This window comes from Pteronotus mesoamericanus, unplaced genomic scaffold (genome assembly GCF_021234165.1).
Source record: "Pteronotus mesoamericanus isolate MK-2021 breed Mesoamerican mustached bat unplaced genomic scaffold, CSHL_Meso_final scaffold_85, whole genome shotgun sequence".
Taxonomy (NCBI): domain Eukaryota; kingdom Metazoa; phylum Chordata; class Mammalia; order Chiroptera; family Mormoopidae; genus Pteronotus; species Pteronotus mesoamericanus.
This window is the reverse complement of record NW_026555329.1, coordinates 75728798-75747443: the sequence shown is the minus strand read 5'-3', so window position 1 is coordinate 75747443 and position 18646 is coordinate 75728798. Positions and strand designations below refer to the sequence as shown.

The window sequence follows — 18646 nt, the reverse complement described above, 5'->3', positions numbered from 1 at the left end:
AATGGGGGTTTAGAAAACAGAAGTTTGCCCCGTCTTATAGATAGGTCAAAAGAGATGATCTCTGATAATCTCTTATTATGGTCAAGACCCCTGATTCAAAGTCCTCTAGATAGTCAAGGGGGAGGGGACAGAAGTTTTCCTTGAGGCTGCAGAGCCTCAATTGCTTTTTACTCAAAATAATCTGCATACCACTGAGGAATGCTTTCAAGTGGCATTTTCTGAACCCACACAGTTCCCAGAAGTTGGGTTGTTAGATTGATTGGTCTGTATCTCATTAAACCAATTTTCTGTATCTCAGAAAAGTTAGGTTTCGTTAAATAATTGTGTCTCATTTCAGGACGCAGTGATGCTGGTGGGCTCCCAAAGTTAAGCCTAAGGTGCAAGACATCAGGTATTTTGTAAGAGGCATATTTATGGAAACAAAAGAAGAACAATAGTTAATGGTTGAAGCAGACTATTATCCTGGTTTCCAAGTTCAAAAGATTTCTAGATGTTTGTGTCAAAGCATCTTCACATGGAGTGAAGTCAGGCAATGAGAGCCCAATAGGTTCTCCTGACCTGCATCTTGAGTTTCTCTGGTGCTATTTCTGTACTAGGTAAAGACTGTGCATATATGAGCTGTTGTGCTGACCTCTCCGAAGTTTATATCAAGTCATCTAACTTCAGTTTGCATGGCTTTCAAAAAAGGACAGTTTTAGTTCTCAATGATTCCAAGTTGAAGAATGGGAAATATTAGTTTGGAAGGTCATAGGCAGACATTGGAGGAAACTAGAAGAATTTAGGGTTCAGTCTGATATACAAGAAGAAAACAAACAAACAAACTAACAAACAAACATCCTCAAAAGAGAATGAACAGCACAGAATCTCATATCCACAAAGGTATGTTATAGTTTCTATTGAAACATAACTTTCCTCTCTAAAATTACCCCCTAAAAATCACCCCAATTTTTTACCAAGGGTAGCCAAATTGAGACTAATTTATTTGCAAAATAATTCTAGTTTCAATAAACTTGGTCTGATTATTCATAGAAGTCCAGCAAGATTAGTGATTAACCTCACAGGGCTTTAAAAATCTGCTTTGCTAGAATTTTTTATAAGGAATCTCTAGACTGAACTTTTAACAGCATTTGGAGGCTAAGAGGCCGAGCCAAATACTTGTCATCAGCCTGCACTTGCAGTATCTGCAAATTTAGGGGGTTAATTCCTCTGTTCTTGAGGTCTCTCAAATATCCTGAGGTTCTTTGCATCTTCCAGGGGAGTGTCTTTTGTCACATACCTAGAAAGCCTGCTATGAACCATGTAAGCAAGGTAAAAGACGTTTTCCAAAGGTTTTTTTTTTTATTAGCTTTCTTAAGTCAATCTAGTTCCTTAATACCCAAGCATGACATTCCAGTCAAAGCCTTGGCAATATTCCCAGTTTTCAACTGTGTCCTGTTACAAAGAGAACAGATTCTTACTGAATTTATGCAAATAATTATATTGTCAGGAAAATAATACTACTCACACATTAAGAGTTTCCAAATTCTGGAGGGATCAGGAAGTGAGAAAAAAAGTAAGTGTTTCAATTCTGCTTACACAGGTATAATTTATCAGATTGCTCTAAGTCATAGCTAGCTTAAAAAAAATTTTTTTTTCTTACATCTGGAAAATAAAAATATGAAAGAATCAGTAATATTTCAAAGTCATAAAAATTGTACATCAGTTTGTTCAGTTTGTTGTAAGTAGAACTTGCTCTGTTTGAGTCCAGTTTGGTCATTCACCCTCTGGAGCTTGCCTGACAGTTGAGGATGATTAGAGTCAGTGAGGATTCGCAGAAGCTTGCAGGGCTGTTTGTCGAGGCTCGGACCATTGACTCAGGGAAGTGGCTGCCTCCAGCCCCAGCCACTGGGAAAGGGCTTTCTCAAGTGGGAAGCACCTTCTAACAGTTTCTTGGCCACTGTTAGGGCATCCGCCTTGCGGCAGGGGACGGCTTCAACCCATTCATTAAACGTACACACTGAAACAAGAACTAATCGGTCACCCATGCTAAGTGGCAGTTGAATGAAGTCCAGCTTAAATGCACTATGGTAGATGAACAAATGTAAAAATAAAAATAACGGGGGGTGGGTGGTGGTTGCTACGTTGTCTGGAAGAAGCAAGCGGCCATCTTGGGTTCCCTGTAGCCCCAACCATTCGATTAATTTACAACCCTTTTTTTGCCCATATAATATACTCTAGAAGTTTACCATCACTTATTTTCTAATGCTGCCCCTGCAAGTTAACAGGCCAAATAAGCCTAATTAGCTTAAATTCCTCTTTTGTAAGGAGAGAAAACAAATCTTTCGAGGTATTTCGGGGCCCTTCTGGAATGCCTCAAATTTATTCTCAAGTCAAGACTCTATTAAGAATTTTAATTTTGGGAAGTTTGTCAAAATATATCAAAAGGTTTGGGCATTTGACTAAATAGGATCAGAACTCATTATGAAGCAATACTTAATTATCCATTTAATCAAAGTGGCAATAAAAGACCTTGAAGAAATATACAAATGTTTACGTAATTGTTAGCAAAACTTAAGTTCTTACTATTGAGGAGATTCAGTGTTCTTAAGTAATCAAGGGCCTGATTAAGACAACATAAAACACAGATTATTTTGATAAAACACAGAATCTTTGCTTTCTAGGCAGAAAACTTTCCCATAGACTCTTATCAGTAGCAGACCAATAGTGAAAGAACACTTAGTTCTTTTAGCAGAAAGAGAAAGCCAAATTCTTAATTTTTCATCAGCTTACTTGTGATATTTAAATTCACTTAATTGGTTAAATTTATTTTGGTCTTATTTAGCTTTCCCACACTTAAAATGTTCTTTCTCAAGATTCCTTTCTTATAAGATTTCTATTACTTTCTATATCCCTTTTAGTACACAATCTCGTTCTCTCACCCACTAGAAATAATCGGGATGGAATTACTTCATTTCCTTTAACAAAAACACATCTCCATAGTTCGTACTTTTTAAAAAGCCAAATATATCCTACTTTTCTTGTATACGTGATTGTTTCCCTGTTATTATTGGCTTTTGTAGCTTTACTTACATATATTAGAATTCTAAACCATCAGGAACTTTAATTCCTAGTGGAAACTAAGAAGTAAGCAATTGTGAACTGTCTGTTACTGCAGTAGGTCAACAAATTTATGAACCCATTTCATAATTCTGGAAATAAGTATTTCTTGATAGTACTTTTTTTTTAATGTGGGACAGGACATGTTCACTAATAGACCCAAATTTCTATAGTTTCTCTATAATAAAAAGCAAGGTGTAGGTGAACCCATACATAACATTACAATAACATAGGTGAACCCATACATAACATAACAATACATAACATTAATTTAATAATTAATGTTATATTATTTTATCTCATTTAGAAATGATTTAGACAGTCAATGAATACCCATTATTTAATTTAGCTAGCAAAACTTTAAAGTTTCAAATTACCAAAAAGATTTGAGAAACCGCTTTTAAGTACACAAACAATATAATTATTGCTAAAGAGTTTGCCTAAAAAGAAACTTTTTATCCTGCTTATACTTATATAACTTGCTTTCTCTTAACAATTGATTTCAGATTACTTATGGAAATTTTATCATACCAATTTATTTTTCTTCCTGACAAATTTTTTGAGAGAGAGATGAACTTATTTGACTAATAAACCCAGGTAAAATAAAATATTATTTAATATTTGCTGCTGACTGTCAAGAGATAGCCATTTAATTACATCAAGCTGAAACCAGCTTTAATATCAAATATGTTCCCAGATCACATGATTCTGTAAGGCATTTGGGTTAGTTGCTGCTATAGTTTTGAGAATTCTCCTATAAGTGCTTGTTTTCAAGCCAATTTAATAGTGCTTTTAAGTGAATTAACAATATTAGTAGAGGTAGAAAATACCATACAACACACATAAACTCACACAAACAGAAGCCTACTAGCTTCCATTGAAAAATTACTGCCATAGGATGTGTAAGATAATATAAAAGAGCAGTTGGATCCAAACTGTTTCTGGCTGATGGACTAAATCAAGGTTACCTGTATAGATGGCTAAAGCTTTTCCTTGTTAGTATTTGTGGAGAAAACGGTTAAGATTGGTGTTTGTCCTTGGCAAGGAAGCCTTGGGACTGGAGAAGCAGCTGTGCTTTCAAAAACACCCTGGCCCCCTCCTTAGTCTTAGGAATTGGGGGTGATAGAGGTGACTGGGCTTTGAGCTGCTTCCGGAGCTGCGTTTCTGGTTTTGCAAAACTTCGTAAGGTAAGAAAAACTGCTCTCAAAATTTGGGCTGTACCTTAAAGTGACATCATAGGTGGACCTGCCTGTCTGAGGGGCTTTGAAAGGCGTCATGTGAGTGTGTGTGCACTTGGGGGTGAGGAGGTAGAGGACGGAGCATTGTTGGAGATTTGGGACTCGACGCTCATGGGAGAGTCACTCAGAGACTCCCAGGGAGCCACCTTTCTAGCATTTGGTTGCTCTGAAGGAGGACAGTAATGAGGAGAAACTGAGGCACGAGAGAGTGTCGAGTGGAAGCACGGAAGAACCAGGACTCCCCTCACTTTCCTACCGTCCCAGCCAGGCCTGCCTAGGAGAATGGGACTGTCCATTACATTTGTTCAAGGGACTGGCCCCCTGACCTTTGGCGGGTGCCTCATTTATTTCATACCCACCCCTCTATCCCTCTTCCCCCCTAGAACCCGGCTCTTGGCACGCAGCTGAGGCCAGCAACCTTGAAACAAAGGCTTAACACTCTAGAAACCTGTGAGCAGGCTGCCCTGCGTCGTGTCTCCTACCCGTTTCCCCCTTGCCCAGCAACACAGAGGCCGGAGGAGCAGGTGGAGAATGGAGGTTCCCTAGGTCTAGACCCCTCTTTCTGGGGAGCCCCAAGAATTCCTTCTGTTCCACAGATTTATGCTGTCAGTTTACATGTATGAAGGATTTCTTCAAACTTCCTGTTCCAGACACCCCCTGGCCCTTTCCTGTGAGGTTCTTTCCTTGCGGGCATTCATGGTTGCTGAGGAGCTCATTGTACATGGAGCCAAGTGAAACGAGGGGACCGAGTGAAGACTGAGAAAGAGAGCTGGGGTGGGGGGTGGGGGCTGATGAAGGAGGGACTCCGGTTTATTTTGTCAAGGGAACAGAATATCTGCGGTCGGGGGAGGAGTCATTTGGACTCAGTGATCCAAACCCAGCAGAGCGGCCCTCAGAGCAGCGCATCTCAGAGGCAGAGGTACCTTCACGTCTCTCCGGAATTCGAAAGGGACACGCTCCAGCCTCCTGTCACAGCGGGATGCAAGCCACCAGCGGGTTTCTGAGCTGGGAGTCTATGGTGAGAGGGGACATCCAGCCAGCCTCGCTTTGGAATCAGAGCTTCAGCGCCCAGTTAGGATCCAGCTGCTGAGGAAGGACAGAGTGCTTCTGTCCCTGGGTGAGAGCCTAAGCCAGTGTGTGCTCTGGACACACACACGTGCGCACACCCATAGCCGCACACACAGCCACACACAGCCATACATATAGCTACATACAACCATACACAGTTATATAGAGCCACACGCACAGTTACAGCCACACAGTTATATAGAGCCACACACACAGTTACAGCCACACACAGTTATATACAGCCACACACACAGTTACAATGACACAGGTAGTAAGTGGCCAGGCTAAATAAATGCCCAGGTCTCTCTAATTGCACAAGCCACTCGAGTCTTGCTACATTGTGCTGCCTCTCACAATTTAAAATTGCAGTGTAGTCTTGGTGGCCAGCCTCTGCTTCTAGAATTCAGGACGGCTCCTAACCTAGCAGCTCAGGGGGGCACAGACAGGTGAGCAAGCGATGCCTGGAGGCCGGTGCGGGGGGCGGTTCTGAAGAACAGGAGGAAGGGGTGGTTTGGGAATCCGTTCGGGCCAGTTGGCAGGGCTTCCCAGGACATCTTCTTAACCTTTCAAGATGCCCTTTTACACAGGTTCTGTTTCTGCAGGAAAAGCCAACAGGATCTGCACAATGGCACATGCCATGAATCTGTCCCGGGACAGGAGACAGGCTGTTCCTTCTGGTTTCATAGACTAAATAGTGTCCTTGTTTCAGAGGTCAATTTAGTTCACTGACTTCGCTTGCTTGCCATATCAACCACTTCAATCACATGAGACAATTGTTGTCGCTGAAGTTCCACTTGCCAGCCTGGCACTGCCCTGATCCAAGCCCCTCCTCCCTCTCACTTCAACCCTGTTTTCTGCCTTGTGGTGTCTGCAAGGGTTGGACTGTTGACACTGCCTGGTTAGGGCTCTCAGGCTCCAGCTTGACTGGTGCATGGTTGCCGATAGGCCCCCCAGGGCACTAAGAGCTTGGTCCGTCAGGGCTGTGCGCACAGAGAGCGTCCCCACGCTTTCCCCGGGCATGTCTGCCTCTGAGACCTGAACACATTTGGAGAGAACTTAGGGAAATAATTGGTATGAGAGATGTGGCTTTCTGCCTACATTCTTCATTTCACCTTTTTTGGGGATGACAAACTCATCCTGGCTTGCCCAGAATTTTCAGTTTTAGCACTGAGATTATTGTGTCTTGGGAAACCCTGGTTATGGGCAAACCCGGGGAATTCTTATTCCCTTTCTGTCTCAGTGCCGAGCTGTGTCTGCCCTTCAGCTCTCAGGATAATTTCCAGGCACGTGGTTGGCTGGGAATGGGATGCTGCCAGGAAAGTACGGAAATCCTCCACTTCAGAGGTGCAGGTCTCTTCCTTTGGAGTTTCAGCCCAAGATGGCAAAATTGGTCCACTTGTTTGCTTTCCTTCTCTCTGTGAAATGAATGAATAGAACAAGAAACAAACAACAACAACGCACGTAGCCGAAAGAGAGAGATCACTTTATTATGAGGCCTTTCTCTGTCTCTTTTTTTCCACCCTCATAAACAAAGACTTTAAAAATTTATGATTTATGGACATCTGTATTTACACTCCCCCTCTTTGCTTTAAAATATCACTTTGGTGCTGAAATATCTGTGTCCAGCCCTGACTGCATCCTTGAGCTCTGGACCCTCATTCTAATTGCCTGTCATTTACTCCCATCTGGATGTGCCATTAACACTTCAGTTCTGTGTACCCAAAACACATTCTACCCAAATAACCTCTTTTTCCTATTGCCACCACCATTTCCCCAGTCCATCGGGTATGAAAAGTAGAGCCTCTCCTTTGTATGGAGCAAGGTAGATAGAAAGGTGGGTCAACCAGCCACGCGGCGGTCTTCTCCATTCCTTCCCCTCAAAACTTTTCACTGTGATAACTAAAATAGCTTCCAACTGCTGTCTCTATATTCTAATTCTTCCAGTTTAAATCATCTTAAAAACTACCACTAAATTAATCTTTATAAGGGCATGCTCTGATTGGGCCACTTTATTGTTCAAAAATCTATGCAACTCTCTTCCCTACTTAGGTAAGTAAAAATCCCTCAATCTGGCATTCAAGGCCTTCTGCCCTGTGACCAGCTTGCATTTAAGGTTCACCTACTGCTCTTCCATGTAGACCCTGTACCTCCTAGCCACAGCGGGCTTTCCATTGATCCCTAAAGATGCCCTGCTAATAGAGCTTCGCTCATCCTTCCAACCCTTCTCAATGCCTTTGCACAGTTCACGTTTCCACTTCTGTGTCACCCGAATCCCTTGAGGCGTGGTTCACATACTCCTCTATGAAGTATATTCTAGTCCTTCTGGGCTGATGTCATAATACACATTTTAAATGCTCAGTGCTTTGAGTACACCTTTCTTAGGGAAGCTACTTCACCCTTCCATTGTAGTTATCTGACTACTTGTATTCAGGTTCTAATGAAACATAAGGCTCAAGGAGGACCAGCTTCTGCAGAGCCCAGCAGTGTTTTGCATTTCACAGGGATGCAATGAGAAGTCAATCTGCTGAATGTTGAAAGATGGATCGCGTTCAGAAAGGATCTAGGTGTTGATCTACTTAATGATGTGACTAAACGTTGTGCGGACAGAAAAAAAGATGACTTACCTCAAGTGTAGTGAGAAGACTGGTGTGGCTAGAGCAAAGGATTTCTGAATAAAATATTGGGAGATATAAATGTTAAAAACGTAAACTGGAGTCAGATTTTAAAGGCTCATTTGGACTCACCCCAGTCACTTAAGAGGGCAACCATCTACCATGATGTGTTGTGGGACATTTTATTTAAACTCTGTGACAGCTTTTTCTTTGAAATTTGTCAAAACCGGGTTCTTAGACCAATATCCTAAGTGATGAATAGACTTGCTTTGGATGTTGTTCTACCGTGGACTATTGTTTTATGTGCCATCACTTGCAGGAACAAAATGTAGTTATATGCCCTTTCCTTGACCTTGGATTCTGTGGCCAGGAACTCATGACTGACAAAGTTGCTTATGCTCATTCAGCTACTGATGCACTTTAGTGGCAAGCCAGCGTTAAGCATAATTAGAACAGTCTTCTGAAAGGTAATATAACTAAAAAGAAGATTTTTTAAAAAATCAAAGTGAAACACAACACATGTTTAAAAAAACAAATAATGCTGAAAGGCCTATACTGAAAGACCACAGGCCACCACCTTTTTCCAGCCCCCATTTCAGAGAGAAAGCTACTTTCAATGTTTCTCATACCTATTTACACACCTTTTCATGGTAAGCTTATACTGGTATTGATTGAGTTATCAATTTTATATATTTTCTATTTGCTTTCTGTTATGATAGAGATAGATTTAACTCTTTTAGACCCTCTTAGCCTCCCTCAAATTACTACTGTTTTAATTAAAGCATTGATCAGTGATTATATAATTATTATTTTGGAAATTTTATTCATTGTGGAGTTATGTATGATTTTATGTTTTTATTTTTTGGCTTAGATGTTGCATTTTGCAAAATAAAAGCAATATTTTTTCCATTCATATGAACTTCTCTATACCTACTTTTAGTTCCTATCACATATCTGTGCATATCACATAGCCCATGGAAAACATTTTTTTTTTTTTTTCTGGATAACTCCATCCTGGAATCCTGCAGTTTCCTGCTTCCTGCTGACCTGGAGACTCTATCCAAATAGCGAATGTTGAGTTGATGGGGTAATTAAATGGAAGGACAATTTTCAAGATTAATGGATAGAAAGCAAAGTAGCTGATGAGGCTGATATGATTAAATGAAGGAAAATGAATACTCATAATAGAACATAATTCAGATTACACTTATCCAAATGAGAGCCCAGAGCTTCATGTTATACTTTGAGGTCATGAGGGTCCACGTCTGTGCTATATAATTTTCTATCTCCAGTTTCAGGCATAGAGTAGAGCTTAAAATCCTTCATGGACTAGGTGAATAAGATCAGGGGATCTGAGAGAACAAAAGAAAGTCTAACTTTGACTGACTCATGGAACACACACCTCCTTACACTCAGCACCGGCTGAGTTCTGAGCCCTGATTCTCTTTCTCTCTAGCCTGGACCTCAGAATAAACTGTAGGCACCCAGTTGTGGAAGGTGGAGAATAGGACACAGGCAAGGAAGGTGGGCGATGAGGTGGTCCTAGCTTCAGGCAGCCGGTTCCAAACTACACAACTTACCCAACCTCTGGGGAAAAAGAAAGATTATCTGAGGATATTGTCCAAGTTCAACTTTATCCTGGGCTGTAGCCTGCAGGCATAGGCCTGTGAGTGCTACCCAATCAGTGAACTTCCTGGATCTCCAAGATACTTTGGAGAGGGGTGAAAGGAGAGGGCAGGACAGCATCCCTGCTGTCACTGCAGCAACTGCCACTTCTTAGAAGCAGGGGAATGAATGAGATGACCTCTGGCAACATGAGCCTCTGAGGAGACGAGGGGAAGGGAGAGGCAGACTGAGTTAGCGTTCTCAGCCCTCCCTGGTGGCCAAGACTGCGGTAGTAGCATTGATGAGAATTTGAGAAAAAACTATTTTCGTAGTCAGAACAATTGAGCCCTGCTCCTGGCCTTCCTTGTGTGGGCTTACCTTCCGGCTCCGCCTGTGGCAGGAAGGGAGCTCTCCTCCCCCACTAGGCAGGGAAGAGCAGGGAGCCTGGCTAGCTCCTCTGCTGAAGGGGGTGCACTTCCTTCCTTCCCCATAGGCAAAGGCACCACCTCCCTGGATGTGTAGGCTGATACCTAAGGGAGTGAGAAAGAAGAAGCAGGCAGCTTTAGCTGCTCACCATATTCCCCTCCGATAGGAATTTGTGTCACTTGACAATGAGTCATGGAGCAGGGGATGATGGTCAAGTACAAGTGCGTGTGACCTCACGTGTTACCACAGTCTGGTGGGCCTGCTCATATGCCTGCGTATTGTTGATGTTTCTAAAAGAGCCAGTGTCTTTCCGCACATGCGTCTGTGAGTCCCAGGACCTGGGTGCTGATCAGGTGCGTCCCCGGAACTATCGTGTCCTCCGCTTTGCCTCATTTCCATGTGATGTTCCTTGAAGCCCAAGCTCAGAATAAATATCCGGCTGCTGGCCCATGCCAACAAATCCTTGGGCTAAGTCACTTAGGATGTTGGGCCAGTCCCAAGGTTGCTTTTGGATAATCCGGGAGATATAAATCTTTGGGACAGAAAATGAGCCTTTTGACTGCTAGTCATGGAACAGCCTGGGCAGGCCTGGGTCATCCCAGTATTAAAAAAGAAGCAACTGTTTCTCTAAACTCCCAAAAGGGCACCCTGAGAAACATACCTCTCCCAGTGTTTTTCCAACCAGGCAGATGATCCAGAGGAGAGAGGACTACCTGTCTCTTTGATCTTATGACCTTGTTAGGGGAGGGGACAGGGTGAGATGAGAAGATGCCCCCCACTGAGCACTGAGGGGAATGGCTCTGAGCTATGCAGAGGCAAGGTGGTTGGGAGGGAGGGTGCTGTCTGTCAAGGTCAGCTGCGCGGGATCGCCGCATAAGCCACAGAGCAATGTCTCCACTGGTTAACAGAATCCTGAAGTTCAGCAAGGATTTAGCCTGTCTTGCACCATCCTCCTTTCTCCATTAGCTCTTTCTGTAATCTGGGCTTCTGCAGGGAGGGAGGGGGGTATGAGGGAGTCAGCTGCCCTCTTCCTTGGAGGCAGTGCTGTCTATTTTTGGCAATACATGCCTGAGGTATGGAGGACTGGCTGGGTGTTGTCAGAGGATCTGGGTGTGTGGCCGATGCTGATGACTGAAGCTGGAAGTACTGCATTAGTCACCGGCAAGAAGCCGATCATCTCCTCTGCAGCCGTGTGCTAGGAGCGAGTCTCCACGGTTCCTGGTGTGGAGCAAAGTCCCCCAGGAACCTCACTGCAGACCAGTGAATTCTATAGGAATCCCTAGGGATGGTCTCAATGTGTCTTAGAAGTGGTTGTACTATGCAGGCAAAGTTGCAAAACAGCAAAATTATAGCACCCCTCAGTCTGGAAACATGAACCCAGAACATTCAATGAGGTACCTAGATATTGAAAGAGAAATGGAAGGGGAGACTACGTCTCCTCTGTCCATATGAGATGCTGGGTTTACTACTCACCATGTGACACCTTTATGATGTTCAGTGGACACATTTGATAACTGAGCTGGGCCAAGTAGATGCTCTCTCTCAGGAACTGGAAGGGAGACACAAAGGCAATGATCAATGCCTGACCTGAAAGTTCAAGGTAAGTTGGGGCATGGTGGTCTCTATGAGTCTGTGGTACATAGATAAATGTGCTGATGTATCAGGTAGAAGAGATATGGAAGAAGTTGGTTAGGAGAGGGAAGAGGACGAAAGAGCAGCTGGGAAAATGGGAGAGTCACAGAGGGGGTCGGGTGGGGTTCAGTCTTCCGAGATGTTGTGATTCCTCACCTCACTGAGGTCTTTTCCTACATTGCCTTGCAACCAGAAGAACCCTAACCAGAGCTCTGCTTCAGAACCAGAAGTGAGGGAGATGTTGTTTCCTCTCCTGTCTTCAAGTCTGGCAGATACCTGTCTCCCTGTCTGGAATGTCCTTCCCCTTTCCTCTCTGTCACTCAAACACCTACTCTTGTTTTGAGAACAGTTTGAACGTCACTTTTACTAGATCCCCCAGAACAAGCTACAGCTGTTTTTTGCTGACTCTTTACTCACACAGGATTTTGCTCCTATCTCTATTTATTCCTTTACATTTTAAGTTGTAATTTTCTGTTTATTTGTCTTCTTTACTCAATTTTGAGCCCCTTGAAGATAGAAGTTATGTCTGATTTATATTTTTCACCAGTATCTAATGTAATTCTTGGCATAATACATTCTTTTTGAAAATTTTATTTACTTATTTAATCCATTTATTTATTTTTGAGAGAGAGGGAGAGAAACATTGATGTGAGAGAGAGATATTGATCAGTTGCCCCTCAATGTGCCCCAACTGGGGACCAAACCCACAACCCAGGCATGTACTCTGACCAGGAATTGAACTGGCAACCTTTCACTTTGCGGGACAACGCCCAGCCAACTGAGCCATCCTGGTCGGGTGTAAAATATATTCTTAAAGATGAACTGGGCCTGAGTTTGTTAAACTTCTCTGTTTTCTCATATGCTTAGAAAAGGGTTGGTAAATATAAATCTTTCCAGAATTGGCTCTTAAACTTGCAAGTAATTTTTCCAGGTAATTCACTTAAAATATCTACTAAAAACCCTTAACAGAAAAATCTCCTCTTCTGTCTTTGAGCATAACGCTTTCATAAAAAATGTAAAAGGGAACTAAGACATAAGAATAAAAGTATTAGTTTATTAAACAGAACCTGTTTTATTATTTAGTTGGCAACATATGCCTATATAAATAATTAAAATGAGCCTGTTAGTGTAACTGCCCAAAACACGAGATTCTGAAATATAAATGTAATCGTCACTATAGTGACACAGCTGTTTGTAGCAATAATGACTTGAATTGCATCAGGGGCTGTAAAATTCACGACACCTGGAGTCAGAATGGAACTGTATTTCACATACTTGCCTGAGCCAGTCATGTGGTGCCTGGGGCTCTATCTGGAACTACACGGGCAGCATATAGACTTCATATCATAGAGGGATTTTTTTTTCCTGCAACCCTTGATTTATGATTGGCTGCCTTCAAGGGAGAGTAATGGGTCCTCAGCCACTTGGCTAGTAGTAGCGGTTATAATCTGCTACTTGGCATTTTAGTAGCGATCTGACCTGCAAAACATGCAGCAGGAAGGATTTGGGTAAAGATGAGCAGGATGGATCTCCTACTGGTGAGGATCTTTGCCAGGAGTGAGGGAGGGAAACTGAGGACACACAGGGGAGCCCCGACTGGCAAGTACAGATAATGTGTACGTGGCCAGTCCCAGGCACGCACTACACGGCCAGCCAGAGCCTCGGCCAGGCTCCGTTGCCATAGCGAAGGCTGGGCTTGGCCTGTTTGAGGGGCGCTGCAGCGTCTCCTGATCGGAGACGCTGAGTTTGCCTGGTGTGCTCCACCACGGGCTACTGCGCGGGCCGCCCTGAGGCACATCTGATCTGCAGAAGACCCTGATGCAGAGAAAAGTCTTTTCTGCCTTCAAGTTAAACTTAATCGATGTTAATTTTGCCTCTACCCACCAATCCGTTTTGTAAAGTGAAATCTTGGAATGTAAAATTATTCAACACAGCAGGTCCCAAAGCATGCTCCAGGGAGCTTGTCCTGAGCCGTGGGCTCCAGATCGAGAGCTGGAGGCAGGCGACTGGTGGCTTTGGGGCTCGAAGCAACAGGAAGGGATGGGCAGGCATCATGGACAAAGAAGGGTCACCAGTCATCAGAGTCGAGAGGGGAGGCAAGATCTTGGGCAGGGAGAGTAAAGCCTGAGGTGAAAAGTGCAGTGGACTGGACAGACTGGCGGGAGGAAGCCCAGACGGGGTGGGGCGAGGGTGTGAAAGTGGGGGCCGGCTGGGGGGCCGGTTCAGAAAACACGTCCGCTCGCTTGGGGTGCAGCGAAGCCTGCTGCACTGAATGGAATGTTCCCGACTCCAAGGCCATCCCTGAATTAGCTCTTTCATCTCTGATTCAAGGACTCAAAATATTTTAGGCTCCAGAGCCTCTCGGTGCAATGTCACGGAAACCTGCCAGATAAGAAAGACGCTCTCCGGGTGGCCGTGATGCTGAATAAGACATGAAAGAGACCCCGGGGTTGAACTCCTCCTTCTCACTCGAGGACTTATGACACCCACGGGCTGTGGTCCACGTCAGTGTGGGGCTGCGGGGGATCAGATCACAGTCCGGGACGGAGGGGCAGCAGCCTTCTGGCTGGGAGTGTCCTGGGTGCCTGGTGAGGGATGGAGCGTCGTGGACTGGGCTTCTCACTGGCTCTGCCCGGTCCTGTTGGAGGCCCCGGTCAGATCCTTTCTGCAAGGAAAGGAAAGGGACACCCTCCCACCTTCTCCTCATTACTGATGGCCAACAGCTCATCATGGGAATTTCCTCTTTAATATATGCTTTAATTTACCATTTATTAAATACTTTCTCTATTTGTAGATTTTTGCAGTAGACTTTGACTCTGTGTCCAGAGATTGATAGTGCACTGTGTTTGAAAATGTGGAAGATGTCACACATTGGCATTGGATTATTATAAACAGATAGGTGCTGGAGTTAGACAACCCTGGGTTCAAATCCCAGTGCATACCTATAAACTGTATGACCCAGGGTTGAGATCTTTAAACATTCTGAGCCTCTGTTTTGTTTTGTTTTTTTTCAACTTACAATTTTCAATTTTTAATTTTTTAAATTGAATGTATTGGGGTGACATCAATTAATAAAATTATATAGATGTCAAAGACTGAGCCTCTGTTTTCACCAGTGCTGTATCACCTGTGACGTGGAGATGGCCCCTGTCGCAGCCTTATTGTGCCGCAGACCCAGCGCAGGGCGGGCACGCAGTGAGTGAGTCCTACCCACCCTCAGCCTCCCATCCTCAATCCTGTAACCAAAGCTCCTGGACAACTGGGCGCCCTTTTCTGATGTTGTGTCCAACTAACTAGGCAGCTAAACCTGATCTGAATTTATTTTTTAGCCTTTATTTCATTTAGTGTGAATGTTCATGTATTTTGCTGCAGAAACAGCATTGTAGTTGATTACAGGGTCCTGTCCAGACCCTTCTGGGATTAGATTCAGAAATACTCCCAGTCTCATCTTACCTTTCCGATAAGGAATTGTCAGGCCGGGATTGCACATTGCCGTCTGGGAACGCCCACAATGCGTACAAATAAAAAATTGTGAAGAAAATGTGAGTTTCCTTTTGGAATAACTTTTCTTTGCAGGACAAGGAATGAAAACCCAATAGTTGTGCTCATTCACTTGTTTCACTAAAATTTACTAAGTCCTAACACTATGTCAGACATGTTGCTAGGTATCGAGAGGGCTGTAAAGATGCTACGAGAGCCCTGCCGCTGACCAACAAGGAATCTAGCGTTTGGGAAAGAGCTGGCCCAAGAATAATTGTGCTGCCAGGCAGATGTGCTAACTTCCCCAGTTCACAGCGGAATAAAGGATGAAGCGTCATAAAAAACAGACACTTGAGACAGTCCCTGAAGGGTGGGTAAGACTCCGCCAGGCACAAATGGCAGGACAGGGTATTCCAAACACAGCGAACATTTAGGAAAAGGCTGGGAAAGCCGGATGCAGTTAACATTTGGAGAAGAGCAAGGGGTCCAAGTTGGGGAAAGCAAAAAATACGTGGCAGGAAGGAGGTGAGGGTAAGGTTGGAGGGGCAGGGGGGCAGAGCTGGCGTTGCCGGGAGGGTGGGGGTTCTGCTTGCTTTAGCAAACACTGGAAGGAATAGATGTCATTGTTTTAAAACATTTTTTAATCATAAAAATAATATATATTTAAATGAAAAGAATTTGGCAAATAAGATAGATATAAATATTGATATGCATGTAAATGCTTGTAATCCATACCTGAGATAGCCATTGTTAACATCTTAAAATGTCTTTTTCTACTCTTTTTCTGTATGGCTAGCTTGTTTGATGAGTTGATTTGGAGAATAACATGTACCGGAAATCACATTGCCTCAGATTATTTTAAAAAAAAAAGCCCAAGGGCATAATGCTTTACAAGAATAAATATAGCAGCAGTATATGTGTAAGTTGGATAGAGTCAAATCAACCACCAGGGAGGCCACTCAGTTTGCTGTTGCAAAGAAACAAATCCTTGAACCTGGGCGCTGGAAGAAGAAAGGGGGGCTGGATGAAAAGAAATATTTCTAAGCATGACAATTCAAGGGATCTAGAAGAGAGGAGGGATAATCAGAGATACCACCTAGGTTTTAAGCCTGTATGACTTGGGGCCATAAATGTGATACTGACTTTGGGGGAGAAGAGGATTATGTGTATATTTTTACACATGTTGAGCATGTGGTAGAGGTCAGCAGGCAGTTAGAGACGTGGGCTGAGAACAAACAGGCTGGTTTCAGATCTGTTTACGTTTTCAAGATTTCTCTGGTGAAGGGAGATGGTGAGATTTCAGAAGGAAAGAGGAGAGAGAGAAAAAAGACTGAGCAGAGAAATGTGGGGACATCTATATTTAGAAAGACAAGGAGGCAGAAGAGGACAAGTCAGAGTTGTTGGAGAACTTAGAGGGGACTGTCCTTGCAATTAAGGGTGGACGCAGTTTCAAAATGGGTTATTCATAGCCTGAAATGTCACTGAGAAGACAAGGAGGATGCGGACGGAGCACAGAAGATAAAAAGAAGTAACATGTTGTACCTGGCACGTGGAGAGAACTCCGTTAATAGCAGATATCACTATGATTAAAAGATTATTAAATACGGTGGCTAGGAAGTGTTTACCAGACCCATAAAATGTCCTATATTACAGAGTTGGAGCTTAGCAAATGTGTTAAGTGAAATAATGAATGGTGGAATACAATAGGGGAAGAGTTCAGGAGCAGTGAAAATGGAGAGGTGCCAACTCCTAGACCTGTTCAGAAGAACCAGGTATAAGGAATTAGACACCAGCGTCGCTCTTGCTCTTTGGGGACGTGTGCCCTTTGGGACTATACCTTCTGGACACTGAGACTACCTTGCATTCAGGCGAGCACGATCGGGGAGCCGGGCCAGCCGTCAGGGAGCAAGGTCAAGAAAGAGGTTGATGGCCACTTCCCGCTAACATTTTCTGGCTTCTTGCAAGTAGTGCGGAGAACGGGCATCAAGTGCAATGAGGAACATCAGCGCCCTCGGGGGATCTGCGCTCCTGGGATCCTCCCACCTCCAAGAGCTGCAGATCCCCACCCCTCGTTCCTGGGGAACCTGACCATTCGCACCCTCACGTGCCTGGACTCCCGCCTCCACTCACCCAGGTTCTTCTTCCTCTGCACCTTCTCCCTTATGGAGATGCTGGTCACCTCCACCGTGGTTCCTAGGATGCTGGCAGGCCTGCTGTCCCCTCACAAGACCACATCCCTGCCCCAATGCCTGACCCAGTTTTTCTTTTACTTTTCCTCTTGGTCCGCCAACTTCCTTAGCCTCACGGTCATGGCCTTCCATCGCTCCGTGGCCATCCGCCACCCCCCGGCACTATGCAACCGTCGTGAACGGTCCAGTCTGTGTGAAGCCTGGGGTGGGCCGCTGGGCGGCTGGGCTCCTCTCCATCGCCTCCCCGACCCTGCAGAAAACATGGCTCTGGTTCTGCGGCCCCAGTGTCATCGACCCCTGCTTCTGTGACTCAGCCCCACTTCTCATGCTGTCCTGCTCTGACACCAGCCACATCAAGCGCAGGGGTGTTTTCCTGTCCTTGCCCTTCGTGCTGGTCTCCTACGTCCTCATTGTGGCTGCTGTGCTGTGCATGCCCTCGTCCTTTGGGCGCCAGGAGCCTTCTCCAGCTGCGCCTCCCACCTCGCTGCGGTGGTTCTGGACTATGGCAGCGCCATCTTTATCCATGTGAGGCCAGGCAAGGGCCACTCCACACACCTCGACAAGGCGGTGGCCCTGATGACTGCCGTGCTGACCCCTGTCCTCAATCCCTTCATCTTCACTTCTGACATGAGAAGGTCAAGGAGGTCATTGAAGATGTGACCAAAAGGATCCTCTTCTGAGACCCAGCAGCCCACGGATGTGAGGACCGGAGGGCTTCTGTCAAATCACAGGCCTAAGGACCCTCCACTGTAGCTGGACACCCAGGTGCACAGGCTGGAGCTCCCCGCCCTGCTTTTCCTTCGTCTCTCCTCTCCCTCACCCCGCAGACCTCTCCGCTCACTCCCTGTGGAGAGCTGGGGAGCTCCCATTGTCTGGACGTCTCAAAGGCAAGCGTCTGTGAGCCCGAGATACTTAAGGAAGGGACGAATCCAAGGGAGCCTAGAGGGAAAACACTGTGACAGTATCTACGAAACGGGATAATCCAAATGAAGCTCTTAGTCCAGAGTCTGGTCCATAGGAAGAGCTTAGTGAATGGCTATTGTAATAGAAATGTGCTATTGAAATCTCTCCTCCCCAGTTCGCTCTATAATTTTGTTTATATTCCTTATATTTCTTTGTGTGCAGCTTGTAGGGGTATGTTCCTTTCTCAGGAACTGACTTCAGAGTCTAGGATGGGGTTCTGAAAGTGGGAAGTTCTCTGAGAAGAGCAGGGATGGCTGGTAACCCCCGCAAAAAAAAAAGAAGACACTGTGCCTCCCGTTGGGACCCCGTTTTCTGGCATTGCTCCTGGGGTAGAAGC

The 18646-nt window shown here is 44.7% G+C and overlaps 1 pseudogene; it reads left to right on the top strand.

The window, feature by feature from the left end:
* Positions 1–13200: 13200 nt before the first annotated feature.
* LOC129063266 (olfactory receptor 6V1-like) lies at positions 13201–18083 on the top strand (annotated as a pseudogene).
* The last annotated feature ends 563 nt before the right edge of the window (positions 18084–18646 follow it).